Source organism: Podarcis bocagei (assembly GCF_964188305.1).
Source record: "Podarcis bocagei genome assembly, chromosome: Z".
NCBI classification, from domain to species: Eukaryota; Metazoa; Chordata; class Lepidosauria; order Squamata; family Lacertidae; genus Podarcis; species Podarcis bocagei.
In genome coordinates, this window is record NC_138140.1 from 49,246,945 (window position 1) to 49,259,308 (window position 12,364).

Sequence of the window (12,364 nt, forward strand, 5' to 3'; positions counted from 1 at the left end):
TATGCCTTTTCGGCTGAATGTCTCTACCAGAAGCATCTCCCAGCCCCCATCATTGCAGCGTTTGCACTTCCCCATTGGCAGTTTCAGTGCGAGATCCAATTTCGGTTCATCAGGTGCAAAGCAGGCAATGTCCCTTGTGCCTTTAAAGAGGTGTGGCCAGTTTGCTGAAGCAGCCTGTCAGTGAAGAAGTGAGAAAGCACAGCATCTTTTTCCTCTACAGCACAACTGCTTCATGTACAACTGAGTTCTTTCTTTTGTTGTGAAGAAGCAGGAGCAATCAGAACACGCACACACAAACATCCTCCTGCAATGGTACAGTGTTGGAGAAGCTGCGCCACCTAATTGTTGAGTATATAAATTGGCTTTTGCACCAATCCAACGAGGAGAATATATTTCTTTTATTATTGTACCCCTATATTAAATTTTATAGTCCTATTCTCCCCCCCCCCTTTAACCAAACTCTCATGACCTGGACCGTTAAGCAGGGCAAATCCCATATCTGAATGCTAGGAAACAAACCTTACACTTAAACAGCTCAGGACCACAATACTCAAGGACCGCCTCTCCCCATATGAACTGACCTGCACCCAGTGATCATCACCTGAGGCGCTTCTTCATGTGCCTCTTCCATGAGAGGTCTGTAGGGTGGCAACATGAGAACGGGCCTTCTCTGCAGTGGCTCCCCATTTGAGGAATCCTCTCCCCAGGGATGTTCGCCAGGTGCCTTCATTATAGATATTTACGCGCTAGGTGAAAATGTCCCTTTTCAACGAGGTCTTTAACTGATTATTGTTCTATGGCCCTTTACATGCATGGGGGGGGAGTTGTTTTGTTTTTGTTTTAACTATTTATCTTTGTGCTTTTATCCTGTATTTTTATCTTGTGAACTTCCCTGAGATCTTTGGATAAAGGGAGGTACATATTGCTCTGCTTTCCTTTGGACCACTTCAGCAAGGCCGGGGTGGGGGGGGGCGTGTCTTGTTGTCAGGGTTGTGCCCTGGAGAGGTCACTTTGGCACTACTAATGCAATGGTTTGACTTCACCTCCCAGAGATGCAGTCCATTGTCTCTTGAGACAGAAGGATGCCATCAGCCTACTGGTGTGAGTGGAATTTAGCGTGACATAACTGTAAATGGGTACTCCGGTGTGAAAGGGGGCAGAAGCATTAGCCTTACAGGGTTTGTCCACACTTTTGCTTGATCTGTATTCTGATTGTATTGTGTACTGATTGGGGGTTGGACTAAATGACCCTCGGGGTCCCTTCTAACACTACCATTTTATGGTTTTCTGGGCCCAATACCTTTTCTCATTATTACATGGCTGTGCTTTGCAAAAATCTTAACTTACCTGCTGAATTGTGGAAAATCCAGAGAGAGGTTTTGCTTAACCAAGCTTCAGTTCAGCAGGTAAGACTGGGTTTTTGCAAAGTTCAACCATGGAACAAGAAAAGCGCTCAGACCAGGGGGAATTAATTAGTGTGCAGTACGATCAGCTTCTCATGCAAAAGTGTGGCTGAACCCTGAACAAGTAAAACTAACAAAATAAACCCCACGTGTGAATGCAACCCTATTGTTACTGGAGAAGGCAGCAAATCCAGAGCTCTTATTATTGCCAGATATTTGGCAAGCAGTGCCCTTCCTGCCGAGTTGTCTGGCTGGCAAAGCGCAATGGAACCCAATGTTTAAAGTTTAAATCCTTACAAAATGCAAACAGTGAATTGTCAATGTATGTTGCCGAACAGACGTTTCAGCTAAATTCTAACCAGATTCTAATAATAGACTTTGGCTCCAGTGTCTCAGCATGCATCATTTTGCTTGCAGAGTTCTGTCTAGAATAAATCAATGGACTCTTTGGAAGAAAGCATGGCAGGGTAGTGCCTTGTTACGGCTGTGAGTTCTGTATTTGTGGTTGGTATTTAGATACTGGTGGTTGCTGATCTTTTGTTTTCTGCCGGAAGGAACTGGGAAACAGGCAATGAAACCACAGACCTTTGCAGTTCAGTACAGCTTATCGAGAAATGGTGAAGAGATATCTTTTGGACAGAGAGGGGCATTGTTAGATGCTTATAATACCTGAGGCATAGGCCCACAACGCAAAACCTGCATAGAATTTGCATATGCTAACATAGATATATAAGAGGTTATATGCATTGTTACTCATACACACAGGAGACCCATTGAAATTAATGGATACTATTAACTTAGGTCCATTAATTTTTACTCTGAGTAACAAAAAGAAGGTCCCCAAATATGAATACCAAAAGACCAAAAGTAAAAGAAAGGATGTAATGGAATCATAGAATTGTGGAGTTGGAAGTGACTATAATGGTCACCTAGTTCAACCCACTAAATAATAAATAATGATTATTTAAACATGCACTTGGAGTATATGCATATTAAAATAGTCATTATTTTTGAAATCTTTTCATTGTATCTTGAATTCCTGTGACCTTGTATTTTTGTTCTCTGCTCTGAGTAAAACATAGTGGCATACAGCCATGTATATGTGTGTAATTATATTACTAGCAAAAAGTGCCTAGCATTGCTCAGGTAAGATAAGAAAAAAATCAAAACAGTGCAATTTTGAATGGGTCATCTTGATACCAGATGGTGCCTTATGATATCCAAATATATTCCCACTCCTCCATTTCAGGAACCATCACAACAAATGGGGTGACTGCATCTTCAGAGGTGTCCAAACCCGTGAAGCTTGGGATGGTTTGGTCCACCATCTTGATTCAAAATGGTGTCTAGTGGTATTCAAATGTAGACAGAAACCTGCTCCCCCCATGTTGGGCAACATTATCAAAATGCATATGCTGAACTTTACAAGAAGATAATGTCTATCTCAGCAGTGAGAGCTAGCAACTTATGAGGAAGCCATGCATTGGCAATGTTAGGTGCTGCCCTTCCCCAGTTATAGATGTGTGCAGGAGAGGATCAGGTATCCTGCCCCGGGCAGAGTTCACACAGAGAACTGGGAAAGCAAAGTGAGAGTTCAAGCAAGGAACCAGACCCATGGAGACCTCTGGCTGTATCTGTATGACCAAGAGTAGTAGACCAGCAAAATGCTACAGCCAACTGAAGGAGGCTGCAGGCAGGTCAAGGTGGAGTCTCTGATGCCTGGGGATATCAGTGGCCGTTGGACAAGCTACTGGGGGTCCCCTTACACTGAGGGTTCCAACAGGGTGGTGCCTTCTGGAGGTGATTCCTGCCCTCGGGACTTCCTTGTCTCCTCCTCTTCATCACAGAGGGTCTGTCTTCTGGGGTGTGACACCTTGCTGATAAGAAATAATAAAAAGGGGAAGAAATAATAATTAGGCACCCTAATAATTAGGGTTGGTGATAGAGCATCTGCTTTGCCTGCAGAAGGTCCCAGGTTCAATCCAGGTCATGTCCATAGACCTGGGCATGTCCCTACCTCAGATGCTCCAGAGCTGCTGCCAACTGGTGCAGATGCTACTGAGCCAAATGGGCCAATGGTCCGATTTGGAATAAGGCAGCTTCGTTTCTGGTACTAAGGCTCAATGCTAGAACACTTGCACTGCATTCAGAAAGGCCCAGGTTCAATCCCCCGGGGCATCTCCAGGTCGGGCTGGGTATGTCTCCTGTCTCAAATGAGAGCAGCTGCCAGCCAGTGTAGTCAATACAGAGCTAGATGGACCCATGGTCTGTAAGGCAGCTTCCTGTGTTCCCATGAAACGACATGCTGGCAACCCTAGAGCAGCAGGAACTGCGCGAGGTTGGATCATCCTTTGCCCTCCAACAGCAAGCCATCCTTGGCAGCATGCCACCCTGGAGGGAAAATAACGTGGGCTGTGAACGTGATGCATCTTCAGCAAGCAGCTTCCTTGGAGCGCACGATGTAAGCTCTGTATTTTGATCTTTCAGGATTCGCCTTTGAATCCGAGGGGGGAAATGAAACTCCAGAGTGTTGCATTGCATAGAATGTGATTGCAAGATTCGGGGGGGGGGCAGTATATAGCACTGGTGTGTTGTGGGGAGGGTTGCCTTCCACAGTCAGTGGAAGGAAGGCGGCAGTGCAAGGGCGGTGGGTTGGAAACAGAACCCCTCCATCTGCGATCCCTCCCACTTCTCCGCAAACAGCTGTGGTGACTTGCATCAAATGTCAGCATGTTTTTCAGTCGTGTGCAGAGTGTGGGTTTTGCGTACAATCCGTTGTTCTGCCAGAATCCAGGGTCCTGTTTGGCAAGCAAATCATGCAGAGCAGTGAGCAATTCGACCCGCTCTCTGTGGAAGAAACCCTCCCCTCCCCTCCCCTGATCTTGGAAATGGCTTGCAACAAAATTGCTCTCCATAGGAGAGGCCCCCGGGAAGCTTGGTATAGTTGCAGCAAGGGCAAGAGCAGGGAGGTACAGATCAGGGTTTTCTCCTTCCACCCCCAGCCCACCTAGCCAAGGAATCTGCCACTTTGGTGTGCGAGCACATGCCCCATCTTATGTGAGAACAAGTCTGCACTTTGCTATAGGTCAGAGGGAGAGTGCATGATTTGAACCCCAAAGGTCCATCTCCAAGTAGGGCTGCATATGCCTCCATCTGAAATCCTGGAAGGTGTTGCAAGCCACTTGCAGTGTTTCTCAAGCTTGGGTTGCACAACAACTCCCATCATCCCTAGCAAGCAGGACCAGTGGTCGGAGATCATGATGGGAAATGTTTGTTTTTTTAATGATATTTATTGAAACAAAAGAATTTTTTAAAATTACACAAAAAAGACAAAATTACAAAAAACAAAACAAAACAAAAACATACGAAGAAAACGAAAAAATAAAACCATCCTTTTCAAATTCTCCAATTTCCATTACCTTCTTTCCATGACCACCTCCTCCTCCCATCTCTTGTATCTTGATTAATAATTGTCACAGCAAATCCTTTCCATAATTCATAATATTTTATCATTACGTTACCTTACTCTATTCTCATTTTGTCTTATAAAAACGACCTTAGAGCTTAACACTTAAATCTTTTTTACCAACTTCTCATAACCATTACCTTTTTGCCAAATTCTTTAAACATTTTAACAAGAACCAAGTAATTTCATTTCAACATTTTTCCAACATTCATAAAACATTTCTAGTAATAGTAATACAAAAAAAGTACAATAGAATAAAAGCAATCCAATCTTCTTCCAGCGTCCCCTCCCCCCGGTCCCGGGGTTATCAGTCTTCTCCCCCCCCCCCATTAGTCTGGCGCATTAACCTGGTGCCCTTATATCCGAGGCCTTCAAATCTCTTCCATGTCCCTTTCGCAGTTCTTCTTCATATTTTCTTTTCTCTCGCGGGAACTCCAGCTTTGTAGTGTTTTTGACCCTTTTCAACAAATCAGCCCCTTTCTCATAGTCCAGACTAAGCTCCATGTGATGTTTTAAAGCATATTTCAAATTCCCTCCAAAATTGGAAGTCCCCACAGCTCCAAACCTCTGACAGCCCATTTCCAGACTCGGAAAGTCCAAACATCCCTACATGGGGGGTCAGTCCAACCCCCCATTTCCAGTTCAATCCAAACTTTATCTTTCCAAGTCTGGTTTTTTCCAAGTTCATTTGTCAAATCCAAAAGCTCACTTTCCTGCTGGGCCGAGAGTCCCTCCGTCCCTGGCGTCCCAGATTCAGCAAGGTCCTCTTCTTTCTGTTGTTCTGTCATGGCACACTCCTGTTTTAGTTCCTGAGTGGGCTCCATATAATTTTCCACTACCTGATCAAAGGCTCTGGCAGCTTTTGTCATAAAATCCATCTTCTGACTTAACTGATGCAATAGGGCACTTATATTACAGAAAGCACCCAACAGTGCTTCTGAAGGCATTGTCCTGCAAGGTCACAAAACTCTTTCCCACAGTTGTAATCAGTAACAGCCGCAAGTTCCCAGGATTTAGTTACAATTTCATAGCTCCCCTCTAGGGAGAAAGACTTCTGATTGTTCTTTTCCTTGAAAACAATAGCAACAGAGTTTCTCCTTCAAGATATTTTGTCCATATTTGTTCTTTTTTTTTTTTAAGCAAAAGGAAACAATGGAATCACAATGTTTCCCTCCTTTTAACTATCTGTCAAAGCATTTATTTCTGGTCAATGAGCTTCAATCATCAAATCTCACACCCCGCTCCAGAGTCAGGACAATGGAAAATTCCTTTACTTTAACTTTATTTCCGCAGGTTTAAACAACTCAATAAAAGTCCCCCTTCTTCTCCTGCTTCCGAAGGGGGGTTCTGCAATTTTAAATGATGAAAGACTATCCTTTAAAAGTGATTTTTAAGGCTCTAGTTTACGTTGTCTTTGCTTTGTTATAACTACAAGAGAACGGAAGGGTGACTTCCTGTTTAGCCCTTTCCGTTTCAGTACCAAATTAGGGTAAATTTTAGAGTCCAAATTCCTTTTATTTCGCCAATTCTTGTTTAAAATCCAGGTATTTAGCGTTCCAGTACTCACGGTTAGTTATTTTCGATGCCAAATTGTCCCAGGAAAAAGGCAGCGCTCTCCAGTGACGGCTGTGCGGCTTTGCTCCGCAGAAAAAGCAGTCGACTCACAGCACAGCGCCACTTCCCCCTCTTTGCTTCGGAGCCCGTTCCTGGGTTCCTTAGTGGGTTGGGGGGCGCTAAGGGTGCCCGCCGAGTCCCACGGTCACAGGCTTCATCCGCCTGTGATTTTCAAAAGGGTCCCCACTACGCCGCAGCGGAAAAGACCCGTTTCATGCAGAGCTTGTCCCTCCAGTTCAGAGGGAGTCCGCCATCACCGGAGGTGCCACCCCGGAAGTCCTTGATGATGGGAAATGTAGTCCAACAACAGCTGGAGACCCAAGTTTGAGAAACACTCCCACAGTGTAGACACTACTGAGCTAGATGGACCCAGAGTCTGATTCAGGATAGGGCAGTTTCCGATGTTCCCATGACATGCTGTAGAGGAAGAGCTGTGGCTCAGTAGTAGAGCAAATGTGGCTCAGTGTCTTGCATGCAGAAGGAGGAGTGGGAGACACTTCCTGCCTGAAACTCTGGAGAGCTGCTGTCAGTCCATGTGAAACGTTACTTAGATAATAATAATAATAAGTATTATTATTATTATTATTATTATTATTATTATTATTATTATTAATTAATTATTATTTATACCCCGCCCATCTGGCTGGGCTTCCCCAGCCACTCTGGGCGGCTTCCAAAAGAATATTAAAATACTATAATACATCAAACATTAAAAGCTTCCCGAAACAGGGTTGCCTTCAGATGTCTTCTAAAAGCCTGGTAGTTGTTGTTCTCTTTGATGTCTGGTGGGAGGGCGTTCCACAGGGAGGGCGCCACTACAGAAAAGGCCCTCTGCCTGGTTCCCTGTAACTTGGCTTCTCGCAGTGAGGGAACTGCCAGAAGGCCCTCGGTGCTGGACTTCAGTGTCCGGGTAGAACGATGGGGGTGGAGATAGGTGAACCAAAAGTTCCATGACCCTACAAACTTTTTGTTACGAGATTTCCGATCAGTGTAAGGAGAATTTAAGCCGTCAGACTTACTGGGCTTTAAAAGAAAACCAAACAAAAACCATAGGGTTTGTATCCAGTCCTAGTCCTACTCAGAGGAGACCCGCTGAAGTTAATGGACTCGAGTAACTTGGGTTCATTCATCTCAGTGGATCAGCTGCATGCAACCCTAAATGGAGTAGGAATAGAAATTGAAACGTAACTTCTGCTAAAGAAGTGCTAAAGAGACGACTGTGCAGACTTTAATGCCACAGTAGCTAAAATATATTTAAATGACACAATAAAATAATGAATACAAATAGTTAAAATCATTAATATATCCAAATGAATTCTTTGATCCACAAATGAGTGTGAGAAACAGTAAGACCAAACATGTTTCAACCTAGGGGTGTCTTCTTTGGTGGTCCACAATTCCTGCCTCCCTACAATTTATCACAGAAAGGCTAAAAGAGTATTAGGCAGATTCATGACACTGTGCATGTTAACCAAGATGGCTAAATTTATTTTAACTCATAAAATGCAGATACAGTGGTGCCCCGCAAGACGAATGCCTCGCAAGACGAAAAACTCGCTAGACGAAAGGGTTTTCCGTTTTTGCGTTGCTTCGCTAGACGAATTTCCCTATGGGCTTGCTTCGCAAGACGAAAACGTCTTGCGCTTTTTTTTAAAAGCCGCTTGAAGAGGCGCAGTTGCGACGGACCGTGCTTCACAAGACGAAAAACATCGCAAGACGAAAAGACTTGCGGAACGAATTCTTTTCGTCTTGCGAGGCACCACTGTATATACTCCTTGATTGTTAAAAAAAAGTCAAAGAGGATTATGTAAAAAATAAAACAATAAAATTATCAGTAAAAATGATTTAAAACATTCATAAATCATTAATGATAAGCTAAAAACCAGATTAAAACATACCTCAACATTCTGCATGTCTGGATAGACTTTTCTAAGCAAGTAATGTTTTTAACAGGTGGTGCCTGCCTATATCAATAGGCAGGGAGTTCCAAAGAATGAGTGCAATCACACTAAAATAACAACTTCTTATAAATGCAGAATGAGTATTATGTTGCACCTGTAACAGTGCAGGTTGCACAGATTGAAGCCGTTGAGTGGGCATATATGTGAGTAAAGCAATCTTGCAGGTGAGTTGTTAAGAGCCTTATAACAGTGGTTCTCAAAGGTGTGATGTGCCACACTGGTGTGGCAGAAGAGGATGGCAAGTGTGGCAGGACAACCAACATCATATTTTGGGAATGATTCATGTTCTTGCGTAGCTCAGCTGCATTGTTCTTTTACTTCCTGGATGTCCCATGATTATAAAGTAAAAAAGGGTAAAGGGACCCCTGACCATTAGGTCCAGTCATGACTGACTCTGGGGTTGCGGCGCTCATCTCGCTTTACTGGTCAAGGGAGCCGGCGTACAGCTTCCGGGTCATGTGGGTACTCAGATATATTTTTCTTAATACACATCCTGTTTTCCTGTTTTCACCAGCTGTGTCACTGAGTAGAATGTCAAAGCTCTTTTGCAAAGCACCTGGCTTTGCAGCTTATCTCCTTCTGCATCCCAGGGCAACTGCGTAGGATGATTAACGTGAATGAAAAGATGAGATGTTGCTGGCTGGTAGGTAGGCACTGGGTGGTATCTGACCTCCAAGAGTCTCCATTTTCCAGGGACACTCCCAGATTTACAGACGCCGTCCCGGTTTCTGATTTGATCCCGGAATGTCCTGCTTTTTCTTAGGAAGTCCCTATTTGCATCAGATAAATATACTGGAGGGTATGGTAAAGGTAAAGGGACCCCTGACCATTAGGTCCAGTCGTGGCCGACTCTGGGGTTGCGGCGCTCATCTCACTTTATTGGCCGAGGGAGCCGGCGTACAGCTTCCGGGTAATGTGGCCAGCAGGACTAAGCCGCTTCTGGCAAACCAGAGCAGTGCACGGAAACGCCGTTTACCTTCCCGCCGGAGCGGTACCTATTTATCTACTTGCACTTTGACGTGCTTTCGAACTGCTAGGTTGGCAGGAGCAGGGACCGAGCAACGGGAGCTCAACCCGTTGTGGGGATTCGAACCGCCGACCTTCTGATTGGCAAGTCCTAGGCTCTGTGGTTTAACCCACAGCGTTGTGTTCTATTATAAATCAAGCACTGCTGGAGGTTGTTTCATTTTCCAATGTACTTCTTATCAATTAAAAAATCATTGTGGCATGAACAAATTTTTAATCTGAAAGTGTGGCGCAGAGGAAAAAAAGTTTGAGAACCACTGCTTTGTTTTCTACCAGCTCCTTCTGGTACGCAGGCTGAGACCCCACCTGCCCGCGGACTGTCTCGCCAGAGTGGTGCATACTCTAGTTATCTCTCGCTTGGACTACTGCAATGCGCTCTACGTGGGGCTACCTTTGAAGGTGACCCGGAAACTGCAATTAATCCAGAATGTGGCAGCTAGACTGGTGACTGGGAGTAGCCACTGGGACCAGATAACACTGGTCCTGAGAGATCTGCATTGGCTCCCAGTACATTTCCAAGCACAATTCAAAGTGTTGGTTCTGACCTTTAAAGCCCTAAATGGCCTCGGTCCATTATACCTGAAGGAGCGTCTCCACCCCCATTGTTCAGCCCGGACACTGAGATCCAGCTTTGAGGACCTTCTGGGACTTCCCTCCCTGCAAGAAGTGAGGCAACAGGAAACCAGGCAGAGGGCCTTCTCGGTAGTGGCACCTGCCCTGTGGAACGGCCTCCCAGCAGATGTCAAGAAAATAAACAACTATCTGACTTTTATAAGACATCTGAAGGCAGCCCTGTGTAGGGAAGTTTTTAATATTCTGTTGGGAGCTGCACAGAGTGACTGGGGAAACCCAGCCAGATGGGTGGGGTATAAATAAAATTATTATTTTTATTATTATTACACCATGAACTTGGCCAAGTAGCACATTGGCAAGCACTGCAGATCTCTGAACACAGGCATTATATGCTGGCAAGGCCTCATTCCTGTCAGCAATCGTGCTGTAGCATTCTGCACTAACTGCAGCTTCCAGATCAAGTGCAAGGGAAGTCCCACATAGAGCACTGCAGTACTCCAGCCTTGAAGAAACCAGTGCATGTGGCAGGAAACCTCTGGATACTGAGACTTCCGGGTTGGCGCGATCTGGAAATGGCGGATTCCCTCCGAGCTGCGGAGGGAATCGGCTCAACTGAGGACGGGTCTTGCCGCGCCGGCGACGCGGGGACCCTCAAAAACCGCAGGCGCTGAAGCCTGCGGACTGAAGACTCGGTGGGCACCTTAAGCGCCCCCCCGATTCACGAAGAGCCTTTTTAAAGGCTGCGGAGAGGATACGGAGGGTGGCGTGGTGCTGAGAGTCGATCGCTACCTCGATTGAGCGAAGCCGCGAGCCATGACTGGAGAGCGCTGATTCCCTTCCTTGAAATTCGGACTGAAAAAAATAACCCGTGAGTAAAACGGAATTGGACTTTTTGAATATTATCCCGTGAATTTGAGACGACCGGGGGGTGTCCTAAAAGGAAGTCCGCACCCCCCCTTCTTGCAGACGATCTAAAGCAACGATATAAGAACTAAGCTGGAGTGCCTACCCTTTGTGGGGTGAGTTGAAAAAGACATTAACTTCCAAGATTTGGCAAAAAGAAATTTTGAGCTGGAGAGTGGAGTGTTGGAAGCTTTCTTTTAGTTGTAAACAACCCCCTCCCTCCCGGGCCCGGGAGCGTCCTGCTTTTGAGCTTGTGGAAGAGGTGCGGAGTTTGACAGCTGTCAAAGCTGTCAAACGGACAGTTTAAGTGGAAAAATCGTTATTTAAGATCCCTCTGGATTAAAATGAGTTGCAATTGAGTTAAAATTGTTGGAAACAAAGTAATAAGAGGACTGTTGGAGAAAGATTACTAAGTAACCAGATTCCCTCTAGGGGGAATTCTGTGAAATTACAATGGCTGTGGATGGAAAGTTACTAGTGGAAATCGAAAGAATGTTTCATCTGGTGGGAGTCCTACAAGAGCAGAGTCTGGCTATGAATAAACAACTTATGACCTTGACTTCTGGAACAAGCAGCTCTGCTGAATGTATTGAGGACCTGGATGAGAAAGAATCCACAGCTGAATCGGAAATGATATTTAAAGAAGTGGAAGAGACTAAACAAGAAAAAGAGAAAGTAAAGTTGGAAAGTACCAACCAGAAGCTGACATCTGTGGAATATAAACAAGGAGACTTTTGGATTACATCTAACACAAATCTGCAAAAGATGCAAAAGATGAAGGAGGAGGCCCCGGGAGTTTATGGAATACAGGAACTTAAAATAAAGAAATATGATGGGGGCCTCCACTTTGACTTTGATTCTGAAGATGCAGACTTTGTGGAAATTTTCCAGCAGCTGTTTCCAAATGTTCTTGTGGGAAGAGAATATGGTTGGATGGTGACAGAACTTTTTCGAGATTCGACGACCGACATAAAGGACTACCAACAAGACCGGCGGAGAGGGACTGAAAGAGTCTTGAAAGCCTCGGACGTGAGGAACCCAGGCTAAGAACTGATATTTTGGATATGTACTGGGAAGGGACGAAAACCGGGGATGGGAGGGAGGGAAGAATAGAATTGTAAAAACACTCAAGACCTTTGGGTTTAGTTAATATGACTTTTATTTAAGACAAATTGGGAAATCAATGGAAGAGAACTTGAGTCCAACTTAGAAAAAATTTACTTTTCTTTATAAAAGAGGTAATTTTAAGATGATTAAGAAGAGAAATACCAATTTGCTGACACAATTCTGGGAATGGGGATGCATGAAGGGGGGTGGGGGGAAGTCAGGGAACAAGGTTAGGAAAGTAGGATTTTCTGAAATTATACATGTTTTTGTCTTTTGTCTTTTTTGTGTGTATTTGTCTTTATAAAAGGTGA

The 12,364-nt window shown here is 44.7% G+C and overlaps 1 protein-coding gene across 2 annotated transcripts in view; it reads left to right on the forward strand.

The window, feature by feature from the left end:
* Nucleotides 1–12,364, forward strand: part of ARHGEF6 (Rac/Cdc42 guanine nucleotide exchange factor 6) — a 77,092-nt gene that overhangs the window by 26,507 nt on the left and 38,221 nt on the right. The window lies entirely within an intron of this gene.